The sequence below is a fragment of the Lepisosteus oculatus genome, unplaced genomic scaffold, assembly GCF_040954835.1.
Source record: "Lepisosteus oculatus isolate fLepOcu1 unplaced genomic scaffold, fLepOcu1.hap2 HAP2_SCAFFOLD_40, whole genome shotgun sequence".
Taxonomy (NCBI): domain Eukaryota; kingdom Metazoa; phylum Chordata; class Actinopteri; order Semionotiformes; family Lepisosteidae; genus Lepisosteus; species Lepisosteus oculatus.
In genome coordinates, this window is record NW_027167934.1 from 2,546,443 (window position 1) to 2,569,318 (window position 22,876).

At 41.7% G+C, this 22,876-nt stretch overlaps 8 non-coding genes across 8 annotated transcripts; 4 read left to right on the top strand and 4 right to left on the bottom strand.

The window, feature by feature from the left end:
- Positions 1 to 3,040: 3,040 nt before the first annotated feature.
- On the bottom strand, positions 3,041 to 3,113 carry trnar-ucg (transfer RNA arginine (anticodon UCG)). The gene has a single exon. It is a non-coding gene; the product is annotated as a tRNA-Arg (tRNA).
- A 2,804-nt stretch (positions 3,114 to 5,917) lies between these two features.
- trnas-uga (transfer RNA serine (anticodon UGA)) lies at positions 5,918 to 5,999 on the top strand. Its single transcript has one exon. It is a non-coding gene; the product is annotated as a tRNA-Ser (tRNA).
- Positions 6,000 to 7,549: 1,550 nt separating this feature from the next.
- On the bottom strand, positions 7,550 to 7,622 carry trnar-ucg (transfer RNA arginine (anticodon UCG)). The gene has a single exon. It is a non-coding gene; the product is annotated as a tRNA-Arg (tRNA).
- Positions 7,623 to 8,815: 1,193 nt separating this feature from the next.
- Positions 8,816 to 8,889, top strand: trnan-guu (transfer RNA asparagine (anticodon GUU)). The gene has a single exon. It is a non-coding gene; the product is annotated as a tRNA-Asn (tRNA).
- A 1,536-nt stretch (positions 8,890 to 10,425) lies between these two features.
- Positions 10,426 to 10,507, top strand: trnas-uga (transfer RNA serine (anticodon UGA)). Its single transcript has one exon. It is a non-coding gene; the product is annotated as a tRNA-Ser (tRNA).
- A 1,550-nt stretch (positions 10,508 to 12,057) lies between these two features.
- Positions 12,058 to 12,130, bottom strand: trnar-ucg (transfer RNA arginine (anticodon UCG)). The gene has a single exon. It is a non-coding gene; the product is annotated as a tRNA-Arg (tRNA).
- A 1,193-nt stretch (positions 12,131 to 13,323) lies between these two features.
- Positions 13,324 to 13,397, top strand: trnan-guu (transfer RNA asparagine (anticodon GUU)). The gene has a single exon. It is a non-coding gene; the product is annotated as a tRNA-Asn (tRNA).
- A 7,037-nt stretch (positions 13,398 to 20,434) lies between these two features.
- On the bottom strand, positions 20,435 to 20,576 carry LOC138228261 (U4 spliceosomal RNA). Its single transcript, XR_011185347.1, has one exon. It is a non-coding gene; the product is annotated as a U4 spliceosomal RNA (small nuclear RNA).
- Positions 20,577 to 22,876: the final 2,300 nt, after the last annotated feature.

The following is a 22,876-nucleotide window of genomic DNA, read 5'->3' on the forward strand; positions in this document are numbered from 1 at the left end:
ATTTTTTTTGAATCCCCGGCCAAACACATTCCATAAGAATCAGCGCTTTTATACAGTATATCGCCTTTAAACACGCGTTTACGATTTAAATCAAAACTCGATTCAAATCAATATAAATGTTTATTTTGTAACGCATAGGTGACTATTCATTGTTATTAAAAAGACGTAAATTCGATCATGTTGTGATATTTAGAAATATAAATTTGTTTTGATGCGAGTGAGGTTTTATTTAATCTCTGACCAAGGGAAATGTTTCATTTTTTCAAAGAAATGTTTGTTAAAAATTAAAGTCATAGTTCCATGAGATTCAACCACAGACCATGTGACATAGGAGTCAGGAACCTAACCCACAGCACCACCAGCGCAGTCACATGCTGAGGGCTGAAAAAGCACTACAGAAACATTATCGACTATAAAATAATGTAATTAGGCACAGAAGAAGTTTACAGCACAGTACAATAATAAATGCTGACCATGACTTTAGAAGCATAAATTACCTTACACTCAATTTAAACACAAGCTGTCTTTAGCCCTCTAAGCTGGTTCATACAGAAATGTAGAGAACCAGGCTCAGAACACATAGCTTCATTAGCGAATACATATGCAGAACAACTAGAGAAGATGTTTTACAGAGGATGGATTTTTAGAAACATCCCATCAGTGACATCACTGAAGTCAACTCCTAGGTAACTGTCGTGTGGATAGTTTCACAAGAATCAGACAAAGGTTTAAGCATCGCTTATTTTAGATAAAACTGCAAAAAAACAACAACAACCCATAATGTACTTCTTTGCGGCTCTGTTTGCCCAAATCATATATTCACAACGTGAAAGTAGAAAATAGTATTACGTAACCAAAAACCGCAATATGGAAACAGAACCTGTGTAATTGTTGACAGATGATGTACTCGTAACATTTTTACAAGACGAACTACAACATTTAAAAAATGACTTGTATGTACTTGATATCTCTAATCAATCCACTGCACTGCATTAAAACAAAACAAAAACTAAAACGCCCTGGGCATACCGTTTCGCGCTTCTTATCAGTTGCTCAAAAGCAATTTGACCGTATGAAATGCATAATATAAACCTAGAAACATATACGTGAGGAGTATTTACGTAGTATCGGTGTCAAGACATACCTCTCAAATACTGTAAATCAAGTTAAAAATATCTCAAGACTGATTCTGGTCATAATGAAACCATGTTTCGTGTATGTTTTCTTTAAAGTACCGAGACCAGCCATATACTGTATGTTTATGTTCCAAAATTAATATCGTTTATGGCCTTCACACGCGTTGCATTACGCTCCTATTCTTTTTATGCTCAGGCACTAAGATTTCCCTTCAGTGGTAAAATTCCATATAAATATTCAATACTTAAACGGGCACAGTTAAGACATTAAATATACATATACATATACATATACATATACAAACTGTATACAGTACAGTTTGCATACGGTAATATGTTTATGTTCCTAAATCAATCTCTTTTATGAGCATGTGAAAGGCATGGTGAATCGATTCTCAAAAATTACTGTACTTTGCATGATTGGAAAAAAATGCGTGATTGCGAAATGCTGTGGTGTTACTTTTACAAAGAAGGTCAGTGAAAAAAATAATGTGGACCAGGGCAATACTTTGAGTTTACAGCTTGTCCAAGGTCATTTATTATTAATACTATTAGTAATATCTTCATTAAAGACTTTGATGGCTACAGCTCAAACATGAGAAGTTGAGCTTTATTAGCTCCACCTTGCGGAAATTCCGGATACTATTATTTTGCTAGCGGTATTTACCGGTAACTCGCGGTATTTACCAGTAACTCGCGGTAGACTGCGTACAGCGTACCGGAAAATAATGCAGTATCGCCCGCACATTTTGAATGGCTGCATCTGTAGCAATCATATTGTAGCAGACACTCATTTGCCTGTTTCACAAATGATCATATTTTACTAGAGATTCTGTTTGGGATACGGATGTGCATTCTGACAGCAATCTCTTACAAAAAATGATTTTACCTTATCGCGGCTTTGCCCTTCTTGCCTCTTTGGACAATATCTCCATCTTGTGGTCGTTGTTGGTAATGTCTAGACAATATCTCCATCTTGTGGTCGTTGTTGGTAATGTCTTCTTATAGATAGATACTTTATTGATCCCGTGAGGGAAATTGCAGTGCAACAGCAGCTTAACACACACAACACAGCCACAGTGTAACGAATTATATAATAATAGTACAATACTGTATATATACTGTATATATATATATGAAACAGAAATAGAAACAGAAACAGGAATCGCTTACTCACCTGGAGAATCTCTGTAGGAATATATAGCATTTATCAATGGAAATAAAAGCTGCTTTAATACAGTGCATGTTCAAACTCAAACCCTCAGCTGCTGTTCTTGTTTGTTTTGGGACAAATTGCAACTGAGCATCGCATGAGCCGTTACGTACCCTTATCTGTTTGGCAATTTCAAGGGAGGAGTTAGGTCAGAATGGGTAGGCTGCAAAACAACAAGTAAAGATTTATTCCAAGATGAAACGTTGTGGCGGTTTTCTTATCTTTTCAGCATGGACTAAACTTTTACGTGTTCCTTATATGCTATATATGTATATATTAGCACCAATGTCGTTCTTAAAAACTAACATGAAATTGTCAGGGACATTCAGCTATATACAAAGACGAGACAGACAAAGTAATAATTCTGTATTAACGTGGCCTACATATTGACGCAATGATCGAACTAACTGACATGTTCTGATTCACATCCCCTGCAGTTCATGCCAATTAGAACAATAGCAATGCTGAGTCCTCCCCACCCTACTGAGCACAAATTCAGCTGCTCTCCAGTTCTGTTCTGCATGTTTTTTCATTGCAATTGAGCTCGGAGCTGGAGATGATCTCCATACAGTTCTGTGTTAACTAGCCCGCACTTGCGTGCTAATTTACGGGTTGTGGCAGATGCTTTTCTATAGTTCATATACATGACGGCAACCTGTTACCGAGGAACCTGAGAGGTTTAAAAGCCTCACGAGCCAGGCAGGACTCGAACCTACAATCTTCTGATCCGAAGTCAGACGCGTTATCCATTACGCCACTGGCCCATAGAACAGGCGCTTGCACTCCACCACAGAGAGCTCTACACTGCTACTAGTAGTACACCTCCCCATCTAAATTTTCACAGCAAGAAACTTGTGTTTCCTACTATTTTTATCAGGTTTAAAATATCATCTCCTTAAAACAGAAAAAGTGTTGATGTGTCGTGCTGAAATTCCGATTGATTTTGAATTCAAAGAAAAAACGTTTTCTTCCAAAACACCGTGAAATTGTCACATCTTGGAGACAATAGGTGTATTCCATGTTGAAAAGAGAAAAAAGAAAACAATGGAGCCTTTTACAGGTGTGAGGCTTCTTCAGGTGTGAGAAGACCTCACAGTCGAAACGCTGTGTTTCCGTTCTTCTCTTTTCAGCATGCAATAAACCTAGTACTTGTTCCTTTGCAGCCGAGGCATGCTGACGTAGCTACCCAGCTGAACATCTTGCAGACTCTACAGTACTTCTCTCCTGTAGAAGTAAAGCAGGGCTTGCTGGGTGAGCTTTTGCTCCGGTAAATTAGGTCACGTGTCATGTTAAATCACTTCTTCTAAACACAACATTTGCTGGTGCTAGCTTTCCCCATGAAAAGAGACATTTCCCTTACAGTACATGACATATCGTTTTTATTCTATCAATAAGTATAGAAATTAAACAAAAGAAAAAATGGTGTCGCCAAAGAATGCACAGCTCTGTCGCCTTGGGGAGGTGTCAAGGGCATTGAACTCCTTGGACATGAAAAGTGCCCGATAAATGCCATTTCTCATCATTTCTCTTGGCGTCAGTTCTGCTATTAAATGGGACGGAGGCAACGGGCTCAGAGAGCAGGTTAAGTGCACACCGAACGCAGATGTGTCCAAGTGTCTGTAAAAGCGCGGTGCTCCGCTGGCGCTGTTCCCTAGTGGCTTAAAGTGCCCGCCTAGTAAGCAGGCGATCCTGGGTCTGAATACCAGCGGTGCCTCTCTCCGTGTCTTGTTGTGCCGAATGTCTCATTTCAGACAAACATGTACAGCTTGGTTCAGTTTAATGTAAGAATTCATTTCCTTTCTGGAATAACTTGTTTTTGAAGAAATCCATACAGCTTGTGAAAGATGAAATCCATTTCTTGGTTGTCAGTGGAAAAAGATTGCCGGCTGCAAGAAGTGCAAGTGATTGTTTTCTTTGACCATAAACCTGCAAATGTAGGGAACACAAGCGGCCGTCAGTCTCTGTGGCTCAATCGGTTAGCGCGTTCAGGTGTTAACCGAAAGGTTGGTGGTTCAAGCCCACCCAGGGACGCATGTCTCTGTTTTTCCAATGTAAACATCATCACCGCTAAAGAAGATGGCGCAGAAGGCTCCACAGTCGAAACGTTGTGCTTCTTTTCTTCTCTTTTCAGCATGGAGTAAACCTTTGCTTGATCGTTTGCAGCCTACGCATGCTGACACAGCTGCCTTTCTCTTAACGCGCCTCAATCATTATTCACCAAAACCATCAGCAGAATGTGTCGCCTTTGTGGTGATGTCACTCCTCTGCTTCACAAATGTCCTTAGTGACGGACCATTTCTTTCTGCCATTTTTCCGGAGCGGTTATTGATTGCTCCATCATTTCCCTCATACTTTCCATCCCTAGATTGAAAAAAAAAAAACAGAAACAGGCTGACAGGACGACAATCAAATTGCAAAAACTCATCAAAGCACTCGATAGAGTATTTGAATCCACAAGTAGCTACGAGCAACTTTGTCCTGGCTTGCATGAAAGTCGGAAAATGTCAAAAAGAAAAAGATGGTGGCTTTTTCATATTTGTTCTTTCATTTTTAGTTCGTTGGCTCTTCTGTCCATTGTCCTCCTGCCTGGCTCTTGACCTGTGACTGTCTGAACGCACACATTAGACTTTCAGGCGGGGGATTTGTCCTGAGCCTCTGTGGAAGACCCACCCACCCCCATAAATAACTGCTCTAGAAACACATGAATGCAAAACTAAACCACAGCTTAAAGAGGAGCTCCAACTCAGTGCCATACTAATGTAAACGAAGTAATACTAAGACATGTTCTTATGGATTTGTCTTACCTTGAGATATGTAATTGGATTTCAGGATTAACTTCCTCATTCAATGTACTGGTGATTCTTTGCCTGGTCAGTACCTGGGTGGGAGACCTCCAGCGAACAATTAAGCTTGCTGCTGGAAGTGGTGTTAAGAGACTCTTAGGATCTTCCAGAGGTGTCTGTCCAATAGCACTAGTTGCCTTAGAGCTGGCTCAAACATTGCTCAAGAGTCTACCTTTCACAGATGCGCAAAGATGAATGATGGGGGTGCACGCTTCAAGGAGCCTTCCAACTGTAGGGACCGATTAGAGACGATCCGTAGCATGTGTTCGTTTCCATATCTGCCCCGTGTCTCAACGGTAGGACAGAGTCAAATACTGCCTCGACACGTAACAGCATTATATATAACCGCAGGACTTGAGGGCTGTTTTGTTTGAATGTTCAAGGCATTGGTAAGAGCGTAGGTCAAGGGCCATTGGTGCATCTCCTGTAACTGGAGTAAAAATGCTATTCAAAGTGCAGTGACTAAAATCGTCGTCCACATGTCTCCGTTGTTGATTGCTTTCAGTCTAAGAACGTTCTGTTTTCATGTCCGAACGGGGAGACTTTATCATTCCAACTTGAAGCCACCCTTAAGTCCTCTGAGGTGTGTGCGTGTGTGCTTGCACGTATGGCGTAAAAGGTTTCTTAAACGGAGAGCGAACTTGAAAAAAGTTGCCTCCGCTGCCGCCGCCACCTCGCACTCCCTGTTCGATTGTAGCAAGAAGGCAGCGGCCGCGGCGCTCGCTGTAGTCGTGGCCGAGTGGTTAAGGTGACGGACTTGAAATCCGTTCGGGTCTCCCCGTGCAGGTTCAAATCCTGCCGACTACGGCGTCCTTTGCATTTGGTTGCGTGCGTGCGTGTAAAAGGACCAGCGCCGTTTCGTTTTCGCTGGGACCTTTAACACTCTAAATCGCCTGGACCCGCAGCCTGTGAAATCGATTCTTCAGCACCCACGATGGACGCTTTGCCGCTGGACACAGATAACGATGCTTTTCTGCAACGAGCTTTCCAGCTGAATTTTCTCGGCAGCTCCGTACTGAACCTGTTCTCCATTGCAACATAGCGGAGGCTCGTCACGTCTATAGCAAGGCTGGTTAGGACCGCATACGCCACAGTGACTTGTACACAGACCACATGAAAGGCAAGCAAAATACACTTTTAAAATTCCAAAGACTCACAAGGTCAGAGAAACAGCGATGACCTGAACAGATCTGTTACAGAAGTCTAGGTTGACCTTTTTAGAGCTGTAATTGCATTTTTGTTTAATAGAAGATCAAATCTACTCGCATGTACCAGCACCTTACAGTTTATTGATGTTAATTCTGTTTAAGTAATAAGATTGCTAACGATGTTGGACTTTAGCCGGTGTTTTTTAGAACAAATTGCTTACACTTCTGTAAGGAATACGCAGTACGTGCCTTTGTCAGTCATTGCTCACCATGCCTGTAACTTTCTTATCTAACTCACTTCCTCAAATGGTGAAGGTCCACAAACATAAATGAAAAAAAAACCCTTGTTGTAGATGAGGTGCACAAAAAAGCAGCCCCTGATAGTGTATAACACATTTATACTATTGCAGAGACACATGTAACATATATATACTGTATATATGAAACAGAAATAGAAACAGAAACAGGAATCGCTTACTCACCTGGAGAATCTCTGTAGGAATATCTAGCATTTATCAATGGAAATAAAAGCTGCTTTAATACAGTGCATGTTCAAACTCAAACCCTCAGCTGCTGTTCTTGTTTGTTTTGGGACAAATTGCAACTGAGCATCGCATGAGCCGTTACGTACCCTTATCTGTTAGGGAATTTCAAGGGAGGAGTTAGGTCAGAATGGGTAGGCTGCAAAACAACAAGTAAAGATTTATTCCAAGATGAAACGTTGTGGCGGTTTTCTTATCTTTTCAGCATGGACTAAACTTTTACGTGTTCCTTATATGCTATATATGTATATATTAGCACCAATGTCGTTCTTAAAAACTAACATGAAATTGTCAGGGACATTCAGCTATATACAAAGACGAGACAGACAAAGTAATAATTCTGTATTAACGTGGCCTACATATTGACGCAATGATCAAACTGACTGACATGTTCTGATTCAGATCCCCTGCAGTTCATGCCAATTAGAACAATAGCAATGCTGAGTCCTCCCCACCCTACTGAGCACAAATTCAGCTGCTCTCCAGTTCTGTTCTGCATGTTTTTTCATTGCAATTGAGCTCGGAGCTGGAGATGATCTCCATACAGTTCTGTGTTCACCAGCCCGCACTTGCGTGCTAATTTACGGGTTGTGGCAAATGCTTTTCTATAGTTCATATACATGACGGCAACCTGTTACCTAGGAACCTGAGAGGTTTAAAAGCCTCACGAGCCAGGCAGGACTCGAACCTACAATCTTCTGATCCGAAGTCAGACGCGTTATCCATTACGCCACTGGCCCATAGAACATGCGCTTGCACTCCACCACAGAGAGCTCTACACTGCTACTAGTAGTACACTTCCCCATCTAAATTTTCACAGCAAGAAACTTGTGTTTCCTACTATTTTTGTCAGGTTTAAAATATCATCTCCTTAAAACAGAAAAAGTGTTGATGTGTTGTGCTGAAATTCCGATTGATTTTGAATTCAAAGAAAAAAGGTTTTCTTCCAAAACACCATGAAATTGTCACATCTTGCAGACAATAGGTGTATTCCATGTTGAAAAGAGAAGAAAGAAAACCATGGAGCCTTTTACAGGTGTGAGGCTTCTTCAGGTGTGAGAAGACCTCACAGTCGAAACGCTGTGTTTCCGTTCTTCTCTTTTCAGCATGCAATAAACCTAGTACTTGTTCCTTTGCAGCCGAGGCATGCTGACGTAGCTACCCAGCTGAACATCTTGCAGACTCTACAGTACTTCTCTCCTGTAGAAGTAAAGCAGGGCTTGCTGGGTGAGCTTTTGCTCCGGTAAATTAGGTCACGTGTCATGTTAAATCACTTCTTCTAAACACAACATTTGCTGGTGCTAGCTTTCCCCATGAAAAGAGACATTTCCCTTACAGTACATGACATATCGTTTTTATTCTATCAATAAGTATAGAAATTAAACAAAAGAAAAAATGGTGTCGCCAAAGAATGCACAGCTCTGTCGCCTTGGGGAGGTGTCAAGGGCATTGAACTCCTTGGACATGAAAAGTGCCCGATAAATGCCATTTCTCATCATTTCTCTTGGCGTCAGTTCTGCTATTAAATGGGACGGAGGCAACGGGCTCAGAGAGCAGGTTAAGTGCACACCGAACGCAGATGTGTCCAAGTGTCTGTAAAAGCGCGGTGCTCCGCTGGCGCTGTTCCCTAGTGGCTTAAAGTGCCCGCCTAGTAAGCAGGCGATCCTGGGTCTGAATACCAGCGGTGCCTCTCTCCGTGTCTTGTTGTGCCGAATGTCTCATTTCAGACAAACATGTACAGCTTGGTTCAGTTTAATGCAAGAATTCATTTCCTTTCTGGAATAACTTGTTTTTGAAGAAATCCATACAGCTTGTGAAAGATGAAATCCATTTCTTGGTTGTCAGTGGAAAAAGATTGCCGGCTGCAAGAAGCGCAAGTGATTGTTTTCTTTGACCATAAACCTGCAAATGTAGGGAGCACAAGCGGCCGTCAGTCTCTGTGGCGCAATCGGTTAGCGCGTTCGGCTGTTAACCGAAAGGTTGGTGGTTCAAGCCCACCCAGGGACGCATGTCTCAGTTTTTCCAATGTAAACATCATCACCGCTAAAGAAGATGGCGCAGAAGGCTCCACAGTCGAAACGTTGTGCTTCTTTTCATCTCTTTTCAGCATGGAGTAAACCTTTGCTTGATCCTTTGCAGCCTACGCATGCTGACACAGCTACCTTTCTCTTAACGCACCTCAATCATTATTCACCAAAACCATCAGCAGAATGTGTCGCCTTTGTGGTGATGTCACTCCTCTGCTTCACAAATGTCCTTAGTGACGGACCATTTCATTCTGCCATTTTTCCGGAGCGGTTATTGATTGCTCCATCATTTCCCTCATACTTTCCATCCCAAGATTGAAAAAAAAAAACAGAAACAGGCTGATAGGACGACAATCAAATTGCAAAAACTCATCAAAGCACTCGATAGAGTATTTGAATCCACAAGTAGCTACGAGCAACTTTGTCCTGGCTTGCATGAAAGTCGGAAAATGTCAAAAAGAAAAAGATGGTGGCTTTTTCATATCTGTTCTTTTATTTTTAGTTCGTTGGCTCTTCTGTCCATTGTCCTCCTGCCTGGCTCTTGACCTGTGACTGTCTGAACGCACACATTAGACTTTCAGGCGGGGGATTTGTCCTGAGCCTCTGTGAAAGACCCACCCACCCCCATAAATAACTGCTCTAGAAACACATGAATGCAAAACTAAACCACAGCTTAAAGAGGAGCTCCAACTCAGTGCCATACTAATGTAAACGAAGTAATACTAAGACATGTTCTTATGGATTTGTCTTACCTTGAGATATGTAATTGGATTTCAGGATTAACTTCCTCATTCAATGTACTGGTGATTCTTTGCCTGGTCAGTACCTGGGTGGGAGACCTCCAGCGAACAATTAAGCTTGCTGCTGGAAGTGGTGTTAAGAGACTCTTAGGATCTTCCAGAGGTGTCTGTCCAATAGCACTAGTTGCCTTAGAGCTGGCTCAAACATTGCTCAAGAGTCTACCTTTCACAGATGCGCAAAGATGAATGATGGGGGTGCACGCTTCAAGGAGCCTTCCAACTGTAGGGACCGATTAGAGACGATCCGTAGCATGTGTTCATTTCCATATACGCCCCGTGTCTCAACGGTAGGACAGAGTCAAATACTGCCTCGACACGTAACAGCGTTATATTAAACCGCAGGACTTGAGGGCTGTTTTGTTTGAATGTTCAAGGCATTGGTAAGAGCGTAGGTCAAGGGCCATTGGTGCATCTCCTGTAACTGGAGTAAAAATGCTATTCAAAGTGCAGTGACTAAAATCGTCGTCCAGATGTCTCTGTTGTTGATTGCTTTCTGTCTAAGAACGTTCTGTTTTCATGTCCGAACGGGGAGACTTTATCATTCCAACTTGAAGCCACCCTTAAGTCCTCTGAGGTGTGTGTGTGTGTGCTTGCACGTATGGCGTAAAAGGTTTCTTAAACGGAGAGCGAACTTGAAAAAAGTTGCCTCCGCTGCCGCCGCCGCCTCGCACTCCCTGTTCGATTGTAGCAAGAAGGCAGCGGCCGCGGCGCTTGCTGTAGTCGTGGCCGAGTGGTTAAGGTGACGGACTTGAAATCCGTTGGGGTCTCCCCGCGCAGGTTCAAATCCTGCCGACTACGGCGTCCTTTGCATTTGGTTGCGTGCGTGCGTGTAAAAGGACCAGCGCCGTTTCGTTTTCGCTGGGACCTTTAACACTCTAAATCGCCTGGACCCACAGCCTGTGAAATCGATTCTTCAGCACCCACGATGGACGCTTTGCCGCTGGACACAGAGAACGATGCTTTTCTGCAACGAGCTTTCCAGCTGAATTTTCTCGGCAGCTCCGTACTGAACCTGTTCTCCATTGCAACATAGCGGAGGCTCGTCACGTCTATAGCAAGGCTGTGTAGGACCGCATACGCCACAGTGACTTGTACACAGACCACATGAAAGGCAAGCAAAATACACTTTTAAAATTCCAAAGACTCACATGGTCAGAGAAACAGCGATGACCTGAACAGATCTGTTACAGAAGTCTAGGTTGACCTTTTTAGAGCTGTAATTGCATTTTTGTTTAATAGAAGATCAAATCTACTCGCATGTACCAGCACCTTACAGTTTATTGATGTTAATTCTGTTTAAGTAATAAGATTGCTAACGATGTTGGACTTTAGCCGGTGTTTTTTAGAACAAATTGCTTACACTTCTGTAAGGAATACGCAGTACGTGCCTTTGTCAGTCATTGCTCACCATACCTGTAACTTTCTTATCTAACTCACTTCCTCAAATGGTGAAGGTCCACAAACATAAATGAAAAAAAAACCCTTGTTGTAGATGAGGTGCACAAAAAAGCAGCCCCTGATAGTGTATAACACATTTATACTATTGCAGAGACACATGTAACATATATATACTGTATATATGAAACAGAAATAGAAACAGAAACAGGAATCGCTTACTCACCTGGAGAATCTCTGTAGGAATATCTAGCATTTATCAATGGAAATAAAAGCTGCTTTAATACAGTGCATGTTCAAACTCAAACCCTCAGCTGCTGTTCTTGTTTGTTTTGGGACAAATTGCAACTGAGCATCGCATGAGCCGTTACGTACCCTTATCTGTTAGGGAATTTCAAGGGAGGAGTTAGGTCAGAATGGGTAGGCTGCAAAACAACAAGTAAAGATTTATTCCAAGATGAAACGTTGTGGCGGTTTTCTTATCTTTTCAGCATGGACTAAACTTTTACGTGTTCCTTATATGCTATATATGTATATATTAGCACCAATGTCGTTCTTAAAAACTAACATGAAATTGTCAGGGACATTCAGCTATATACAAAGACGAGACAGACAAAGTAATAATTCTGTATTAACGTGGCCTACATATTGACGCAATGATCAAACTGACTGACATGTTCTGATTCAGATCCCCTGCAGTTCATGCCAATTAGAACAATAGCAATGCTGAGTCCTCCCCACCCTACTGAGCACAAATTCAGCTGCTCTCCAGTTCTGTTCTGCATGTTTTTTCATTGCAATTGAGCTCGGAGCTGGAGATGATCTCCATACAGTTCTGTGTTCACCAGCCCGCACTTGCGTGCTAATTTACGGGTTGTGGCAAATGCTTTTCTATAGTTCATATACATGACGGCAACCTGTTACCTAGGAACCTGAGAGGTTTAAAAGCCTCACGAGCCAGGCAGGACTCAAACCTACAATCTTCTGATCCGAAGTCAGACGCGTTATCCATTACGCCACTGGCCCATAGAACATGCGCTTGCACTCCACCACAGAGAGCTCTACACTGCTACTAGTAGTACACTTCCCCATCTAAATTTTCACAGCAAGAAACTTGTGTTTCCTACTATTTTTGTCAGGTTTAAAATATCATCTCCTTAAAACAGAAAAAGTGTTGATGTGTTGTGCTGAAATTCCGATTGATTTTGAATTCAAAGAAAAAAGGTTTTCTTCCAAAACACCATGAAATTGTCACATCTTGCAGACAATAGGTGTATTCCATGTTGAAAAGAGAAGAAAGAAAACCATGGAGCCTTTTACAGGTGTGAGGCTTCTTCAGGTGTGAGAAGACCTCACAGTCGAAACGCTGTGTTTCCGTTCTTCTCTTTTCAGCATGCAATAAACCTAGTACTTGTTCCTTTGCAGCCGAGGCATGCTGACGTAGCTACCCAGCTGAACATCTTGCAGACTCTACAGTACTTCTCTCCTGTAGAAGTAAAGCAGGGCTTGCTGGGTGAGCTTTTGCTCCGGTAAATTAGGTCACGTGTCATGTTAAATCACTTCTTCTAAACACAACATTTGCTGGTGCTAGCTTTCCCCATGAAAAGAGACATTTCCCTTACAGTACATGACATATCGTTTTTATTCTATCAATAAGTATAGAAATTAAACAAAAGAAAAAATGGTGTCGCCAAAGAATGCACAGCTCTGTCGCCTTGGGGAGGTGTCAAGGGCATTGAACTCCTTGGACATGAAAAGTGCCTGATAAATGCCATTTCTCATCATTTCTCTTGGCGTCAGTTCTGCTATTAAATGGGACGGAGGCAACGGGCTCAGAGAGCAGGTTAAGTGCACACCGAACGCAGATGTGTCCAAGTGTCTGTAAAAGCGCGGTGCTCCGCTGGCGCTGTTCCCTAGTGGCTTAAAGTGCCCGCCTAGTAAGCAGGCGATCCTGGGTCTGAATACCAGCGGTGCCTCTCTCCGTGTCTTGTTGTGCCGAATGTATCATTTCAGACAAACATGTACAGCTTGGTTCAGTTTAATGCAAGAATTCATTTCCTTTCTGGAATAACTTGTTTTTGAAGAAATCCATACAGCTTGTGAAAGATGAAATCCATTTCTTGGTTGTCAGTGGAAAAAGATTGCCGGCTGCAAGAAGCGCAAGTGATTGTTTTCTTTGACCATAAACCTGCAAATGTAGGAAGCACAAGCGGCCGTCAGTCTCTGTGGCGCAATCGGTTAGCGCGTTCGGCTGTTAACCGAAAGGTTGGTGGTTCAAGCCCACCCAGGGACGCATGTCTCAGTTTTTCCAATGTAAACATCATCACCGCTAAAGAAGATGGCGCAGAAGGCTCCACAGTCGAAACGTTGTGCTTCTTTTCTTCTCTTTTCAGCATGGAGTAAACCTTTGCTTGATCCTTTGCAGCCTAAGCATGCTGACGCAGCTACCTTTCTCTTAACGCGCCTCAATCATTATTCACCAAAACGATCAGCAGAATAATTCACTTTGTGGTGATGTCACTCCTCTGCTTCACAAATGTCCTTAGTGACGGGCCATTTCTTTCTGCCATTTTTACGGAGCGGTTATGGATTGCTCCATCATTTCCCTCTTACTTTCCATCACTAGATTGAAAAAAAAAACAGAAACAGGCTGACAGGACGACAATCAAATTGCAAAAACTCATCAAAGCACTCGATAGAGTATTTGAATCCACAAGTAGCTACAGATGCAGCCATTCAAAATGGGTGAGGTATTTCACGGCAAACCGCGACACGCCCACCGGGGTATCACGCGGTATCACGTGTGTCACGTGACTAGCTATCCGGCGTCGCCTTGTAAAACCGCCAGGGGGAGCTTAACCTCTCATGTACAGCATTCGAGCCTTTAATTTTGAACTGTGTATCACAGCATGTTAATCATCAGTCATTCAAATGTTGGTATATTTTATGAAAGCAAGATTGCTCAGTTGGACAAAAGTACACAACCTACCTTTATCAGAAATATTTATGCATCAAAGCCTTTACTGAAGATATTACTAATAGTATTAATAATGGATGACTTTGGACAAGCTGTATACTCAAAGTATAATTTCTTTAGCACATTTGTACAAGCACTTGGAATCTGTCCAAGCCATACTTTGTCAGGCATTTTGTTTTACTTCAACGGGGCATAAAAACTTCCTTGCTTTTAACAGGGCGTTTCATAATTTCTACTACGAGAATGATTTAAAATGCGACACCTATCATTCAACTAGAGCTTAAAATATCACAAGGAAAAATACACACCGGTATTCCATTTCTCCCTAAACATTGTAAGCTTCGAAGTCTTTAACTAACGTGATACCGGATACGTCAACAAGCATACTTTTAGAATTTGATTAAAAGGGAATATAATATGGAATCGCGTATCTCAAGAATTTAATAACGGTATGATTATATCCGTGTACTGCGGCAGAACTGTGTAGGGCTGTTTCGCCTGCTTGATCATGCGAGCTGTCTTGTAGCCTACTGGTCTAGGTGCATGACTACCAACTGGTAGGTTGTGTGTTCGAATCCAGCTGCTGCTGGACTTTTCATTTTTATTTATTTATTTTTTAATCGCGTAACATAAACATATTACCGTATGCAAACTGTACTGTATACAATATGTATATGTTTATTTAATGTCTTAACTGTGCCCGTTTAATTGAATTAAAAAAAAAAATATTTAACACGAACATTAAGCTGTTTACATCTTCCGCCTGAGAACAGTCACCCGTTGCTACCCAACGCAGAATGATGATTGGCTGACACTATCTGACACCCCTCTGATTGGAGAAAAAAGACGTGCTGGTGTGCTATACCAGGAAGAGGATTTCTTTCTATTCAAAACGTGTATTTTAAAAGTTTAAGAAGTAAAAACCTTACAGCGTACACAGATTTCTAAACTGATCAGGATCGTTATCTTTGTCTTATGCATAATAATGTTCACCGCTCTGTCCAGCAAATTAATAATAAACTTTATTTTATATAGCGTTTTAAACAAATAAGTAATTAGATTGCTCATAAACCTAATCACTTGCTTTTTCTTTTTATTTAGGCTCAGATTTCAACTATAGATCGTATTATTAATAACCATAATAACAACCAACCAACAAAAACAACCATATAAACATAATGGTGGTGCTGGACCTTCCAGTTTTATTTATTTATTTTTTAATCGCGTAACATAAACATATTACCGTATGCAAACTGTACTGTATACAATATGTATATGTTTATTTAATGTCTTAACTGTGCCCGTTTAAGTATTGAATATTCATATCTAATTTTACCACTGAAGGGAAATCTTAACATAAACATACAGTATATGGCTGGTCTCGGTACTTTAAAGAAAAAAATACACACCAGTATTCCATTTCTCCCTAAAGCTTCGAATGAAACCACTAAATAAAGACATAAATATAGAAATCTTAAGATTTGTTTTATTTAATGTTGGTAGCAGGATGAACTGTCAGAGTGTATATTTTGTCGCAAAGTTGCTACAAGATGTTAACAGTGAAAAAGGTATTTAGAAATGAGTTATTTGAAGATGAAAAAGAAAACATACACGAAACATGGTTTCATTACGACCAGAATCGGTCTTGAGATATTTTTAACTTGATTTACAGTATTTGAGAGGTATGTCTTAACACCGATACTACAGTGCTTAAGTACTGCTCACGTATATGTTTCTAGGTTTATATTATGCATTTCATACGGTCAAATTACTTTTGAGCAACTAATAAGAAGCGCGAAACGGTATGCGTTTTAGTTTCGTTTTGTGCTGGAACCCGTGGATTGATTAGAGATATCAAGTACATACAAGTCATTTTTTAAATGTTGTAGTTCGTCTTGAAAAAATGTTACGAGTACATCATCTATCAACAATTACACAGGTTCTGTTTCCATATTGCGGATTTTGGTTAGGTACAGTATTATCAAATCCAGTGGCGCTGTGTGTTACTTTACTGAGTCACAATCTGTGATTGAAACCTGTAAAACCGGTTTAATTCGTCACAGCCAGCACTCTTCAAGTGTGAGGGTCTTCTGCTCAGAATGAAACGCTAAAATGTTTGTGTATATTCTAATGGTAGTAGGGGCAGGGTGTGGGGGAACAGGTTTGTTCTTCACACCTGAAACATTTTCTCTGAAAGGATTTTCTTCGAAGTTTAACCGATCTTGTTACAGCATGTTACAGTTTACTATTATTAACCATATTAATTTTAAGTGCTTAATGTAAAATCTTGTAAAAATATATTTTCATTGTTCAAATATACATTAATATACATTAAGTCTGACTATCATATAATAAGTTAAATACAAAACTAAAGAAAAAAATAGGGTTAAATATAATTCAAAATATTTTGCTAACAATGTTAACTGTTTATGAATAATAAAATGTATTAACTAAGGAGTAGGATGGCACAGTTGTTAGTATGTTTTTTGTTTTGTTTCTTTTTCATAAATACAACAGTAGTACCTGATGTCTCAGTGGCTTTCAAAATTAAATTATGCATGTAAACCTGTGAACTAGAAAGATAACTAAGATTTTAATACTAATTAAATGACCGCGGGCACTTCCCACCCCCTCTACATTCTCAGAGTAGAACAGACTAACCTTCTAATGAAAGACGGTCCACCCCCCACGGACAGGAAAAGTGCCCACAGGCACTTAAACTTAATATGGTCAGTAACGGTAAACAGTAACATGGTAAGAAGGAGCACGTACAAACGTTTTCGAAATAACCACATGTAAGACTCTGATCCTAAAAATGTTTAGGGAGAAAGTGGAATACTGGTGTGCTTCCAGAAGAATCAGTATGGCTCAGAGATTAAATAAAACTTCACAGACATTAACGAAGAGCATAACGCGTGTACTGTATACACTGCAAGTACTGTACAACCCAACTCTCTGCAGGAGTGCTGGCTGTGACGAATTGAACCGGTTTCACGGGTATTTTCAAAGTAGGAGGCGAGATTTCCAGCGAAAGAAACCCCCTCAAAAACCCAGTAAATACAGTACTTACTAGTTAAAGGCTAGGCTCCCGACTACGGCGAAAGGAACCCTTCTTTCATTAGAAGACAATGAACATATTTTAGCCCTGAATGAATTAATAGCAAACATGGTTTACATAAAAGACATTTTTCCAAGAAAGTTTAGCCTTTGTCACTAATGAAACCACTAAATAAAGACATAAATAGAAAAATCTTAAGATTTTTAAAATACATGACTTTGCTAAAATTTATTTGAAAATAAAAACAATTACAACCGCCAGGGGAAAGAGAGAACAGGGGAGGGATGTTGGTTTTGCATAAGGGGCGGGGCTATGGAAAGTAGGTATGTTTGGGAATGTGTAGTTACATGTTCTGGCTGTTTGTGAATTATCGTTGTTGAGTATGGAGTGTTGAGGTATTGATTTTGTGTAATGCTTTATGTTGAAAATTGAGGTGGATTTTGTTTATGATAAACAGGATAAACTGGGATGGGAGGAAGGTTTGGTTTTGCATAAGGGGCGGGATTATGATAATTGGAGGACTTTGCGAGTGTAAAATGGTTTGATTATTTGATTTTGTATTGTGGTTGTTATCTATGTTTTTGGTTGGTATTATGTTTATATGGTTGTTTTTGTTGGTTGGTTGTTATTATGGTTATTAATAATACGATCTATAGTTGAAATCTGAGCCTAAATAAAAAGAAAAAGCAAGTGATTAGGTTTATGAGCAATCTAATTACTTATTCGTTTAAAAAGCTATATAAAATAAAGTTTATTATTAATTTGCTGGACAGAGCGGTGAACATTATTATGCATAAGACAAAGATAACGATCCTGATCAGTTTAGAAATCTGTGTACGCTGTAAGGTTTTTACTTCTTAAACTTTTAAAATACACGTTTTGAATAGAAAGAAATCCTCTTCCTGGTATAGCACACCAGCACGTCTTTTTTCTCCAATCAGAGGGGTGTCAGATGGTGTCAGCCAATCACCATTCTGCGTTGGGTAGCAACGGGTGACTGTTCTCAGGCGGAAGATGTAAACAGCTTAATGTTCGTGTTAAATAATTTTTTTTTTAATTCAATTAAACGGGCACAGTTAAGACATTAAATATACATATACATACTGTATACAGTACAGTTTGCATACGGTAATATGTTTATGTTACGCGATTAAAAAATAAATAAATAAAAATGAAAAGTCCAGCAGCAGCTGGATTCAAACACACAACCTGCCAGTTGGTAGTCACGCACCTAGACCAGTAGGCTACAAGAAAGCTCGCATGATCAGGCAGGCGAAACAGCCCTACATAGCTCTGCCGCAGTACACGGATATAATCATACCGTTATTAAATTCTTTAGATACGCGATTCCATATTATATTCCCTTTTAATCAAATTCTAAAAGTATGCTTGTTGACTCCGGTATCACGTTAGTTAAAGACTTCGAAGCTTACAATGTTTAGGGAGAAATGGAATACTGGTGTGTATTTTTTTCTTTAAAGTACCAAGACCAGCTATATACTGTATGTTTACGTTCCAAAATTAATATCGTTTATGGCCTTCACACGCGTTACAGTATGCTCCTATTCTTTTTATGCTCAGCTACTAAGATTTCCCTTCAGTGGTAAAATTCAATATCTACAACGGGCACAGTAAAGACGTTTACAGTAAGTCTTTCTACGACAGACCAACGGACCACGAGTGCCCCTGTCGGTCAACCAATCACGCACCCCGGTATCGCGTGTCATCTTACCTGCGGTACGTGTCTGTACCGCTTACTTTGAATGGCTGCATCTGTACGAGCAACTTTGTCCTGGCTTGCATGAAAGTCGGAAAATGTCAAAAAGAAAAAGATGGTGGCTTTTTCATATTCGTTCTTTTATTTTTAGTTCGTTGGCTCTTCTGTCCACTGTCCTCCTGCCTGGCTCTTGACCTGTGACTGTCTGAACGCACACAGTAAAATTTCATGTGGGGGATTTGTCCTGAGCCTCTGTGAAAGACCCACCCACCCCTATAAATAACTGCTCTAGAAACACATGAATGCAAAACTAAACCACAGCTTAAAGAGGAGCTTGTCATGACCGCCAGGCAGTTAAGACCAACTCATAAGCGATCTAATCAGCACCAGCAGTGGGTGATTATTAACAAACGCCGCCGCACGAGTTAACCCACCTGCACACACTCCACCGTGCGGTACGCAGTGCTATTTTTACCATCTTTACCTGCTTCCCGCTGCTCGGTATTGAGTCTACTCCTTGAGAGCTCTACCTGGCGTTTTTCCATTACCTCGTTTATTCTGGATATTGGACTCCCCTTCTGCCTTTTCGACTTTGGACCTCGCCTCTCACCTCGGACTGTTTGCCACCAGTGTTCTCCCTGGATTACGACTTACCTTACGCCTCTTGACCACGAAACAAAGCAAAGCAGAGCAAAACAAAACGAACAAACGAAAACCCTCACGTCCCGCACTTGCATATAACGCCGTTACGTGCCCAAGCGGTATTGTATGTCATCCTAGCACTGCACCCCGGGGCGTACGGTATATGGGAACGAGCACACGCCATGAATCGTCTCGAATCACTCCCTACAGCTGTAAGGCGCTTTGAAGCGTGCACCCCCAACATTCTTCTTTGCGCATCTGTGAAAGGTAAACTCTTGAGCAAACTCTGAACCAGCTCTAAGGAAACTAATCCGATTAGACGTTACTTTGACTCATCCTTTAAGGGACCCTTGTTAATTGGAGAAATCAATGATTTCGAATGAATTCTGTATGCGTTAAAAGACAGCTATACACAGAAAACATGCAGGACACTGCTCATGATGTTTCCCGAGCCGAAACACAGTGCGTTTTTCCAAGCCATTTGACAAAGCCCGCCCACTGAAAACTGCAGCAGATCGTGTAAAGGCGTTCAACTTTGTAACTACTGCACGCACAGGAAGCAGAATAAATTCCTCTTTTCAAACTGTCAAAGGTATGCTGCAGGACATCGCACAATCTCTTTTGAACGGGGACAAACGATTTCTTATGGGGCGCAGTAAGTACAGACGTTTATAAAGCTCCACTCATGCCGACGATGCAGCATGAAGAAGCGCAACCTAACGTTTGACAGACAAAAGCCGGGGGCCGCTACGAGCAATATGAAATCAAACTGACAGCACACGGCGTTTCGCGCTGACTCAAAAGTGATCTCGACAGACGCTGTTCTCTGCATAACGCTGAAAGAGCTAAAGAGCGTTTCTGTTGAAACGTAACAAGCTCGTTTCTTTCTATCATGATGTCACCATGACAAAATCTGTCTTTAAACACCTTGCTCAGTCTCTGACGAGACTGTCAAAAATTGCTTTCGCCGATTGTATTGCAAACCGGCGGAAGGGGGGTATTGGGAAAAGTTTTCAACTAGTAATAATCGCGCCTCGGCTAAACCTCACAGGCTACGATACTGCCACTGCGCAAAGCTGACGGTTGCCAGGAAACCGCGGGGATCCTACGGAAATCGTTATCAATCGTCTCATGGCATGTCGTTGCTGTAACGCTTCATATTTGTCGTCTTCTTCTTCTAGCTTGAGGTTTTGAAGAATTTCATGACAGACAAGGGCAACGTCGGAAACAAAGGCCGTTGTGAGAAAACCGTTGCTTATTTTCAGCAGCAGGAATACAACCCTTTAAATACAAGATGACAGAACAATGACGAAGGGCATGCCGGGAGGAACTCATGCACTACAGAGGAAAGGGGGCGGGCACGTACAGTTCACATTCAAGCCACAAGTACTCTTCTCGGATGTTGCATAAACAAATCCTAACGTCCTGAAAGCATTGCAGCATGTTTGTGTCCCACTTCCCGTGGTTGCACGACGACTGACACGAACGGACAAACACAATCTGTGGCGTTTAGAGTGACATAGTCTTGCAGGCATCGTGCTGTCTCACTGCAATACTATACCGCTGGAGGAAACAGCCCGGGTTCGATGAGCCTTGGAATGTGACTTGGAAAGTGAAGCCTTTTGAAAGAGGTAAAACACTGCTCAAAGGAACTGAGGGAGAATCTTACAGGGGATTCTGAGCAGTGTCTAAATAAATAAATTCTTCAGCGTCCGCGGATGGCATTTTGCAGCTGGAAACAGATGTCGACGCTTTTTGAACAGAGCACCAAAAAAGCGTCTTTTTTGAAGGTACAGGTATTGAGCATTGGTGGTTCAGTGGAAGAATTCTTGCCTGCCAAGTAAGAGGCTCGGGTTCGATTCCTGGCCAATGCAGTGGCTTTTGCATGCTCACCACTATACCACCAACACACGCCCACAGGATCCCAGCAGGACACCACCAGAGAATGATCACGATTTCGGAAGCTGTCTCCGGGACGTTCTGATTCCACACATCCTGAATAAATCATGATATTGTTAGTTGCTGTAGCTAGACGTTCAAATGAGTTTCATGGCCAGATGGACTGTTTCCTCCAGCGGTATAGTATTGCAGTGAGACAGCACGATGCCTGCAAGACTATGTCACGCTAAACGCCACAGATTGTGTTTGTCCGAATTTGAACTTTCACAAAATCATGCTAGCAGACAAATGCGCCTCAGAGGACTTAAGGCTGGCTTCAAGTTGGAATGATAAAGTCTCCCCGTCCGGTTAGGAAAAGGGAACTTTGTTAGACAGAAAGAAGGAAGTAACAATAACGGAGAATTGTGTGCAAGGATTTTAGAAGCTGCGCAGCCCTGCAGTTTCAATAGCCCTTTTATTCGTGTTAGATGCTGGAATTGCCTATTTTTGACGCTCTTACGAATGCGATGTCAACGAAAACAGAACAAAGCACAAAAAAACCCTCAAGCCCTGCAGTTGGATAGAATGCCGTTACACGTCCAAGCCGTATTTGACTTCATCCTACCATTGCAACACGGGGCGTATATGGAAACGAACACACGCTACGAATTGTCTCTAATCAGTCCCTACAGTTGTAAGGCGCCTGGAAGCATGCACCCCCATCATTAATCTTTGCGCATCTGTGCAAGGTAAACTCTGGAGCAGTCTTTGAAACGGCTCAAAGGAAACACGTGATTGATTCCATGTGCATGTGGTGTTCATTTCTTATTTACATTTAATTCAAGGGAAAGGCTTGGGTCAGTTTCAGACGGCCTCCAACAGCGAGATTCAAGCGCCCCACCTTCAGCCCAATCTGCGCCACCAGAACGCCAACGGCTCCTCTGGTCTCCGGGGTGCGGTTGTGACCCCGTAACCTAAAGTGTTGGTGGCAGACAAATGGAGACTAACAGGTGATGTCCTAGGACATGACTACATTGTGACACTCGGTGGGGATGGTGACCATTGCTTGGAAAAGAGTGCGAGGCCCCTTTAGAAAAACATTTTGTTAACAGGCATTCTGCCTCAGCCTAAACACCTATAGCTTGAAAAGCGCATGCTATTAGACAGGCACCTCTGCAAGACCTTAAGAGTCTCTTAAACTAGTGATAGTAAGGTGTTCCCAATGGGCGATGTTCGGCTTTCAAATCATCTCTCCTTGGAAGCGCCGAGATGCAGCTGTTTAAGGCTTAGAAGCAGCTGACTGTTTCACTACCTAGCTGATCACTGTCAGTCAGGGAGCTCAGAGGTGAAAAGCCTGTCTGAGAGACAATTCGCCGTCGATCAGTTCAATATGTTCCGTACCAGCTCGGCGCACCTGAGATCATCTTGGTAGCCGTGTAGCTCAGATGAGCGAGAGCGTGTGTGTGTGTACCACCGTGATTGGATGCCGGTCCTTCTCAG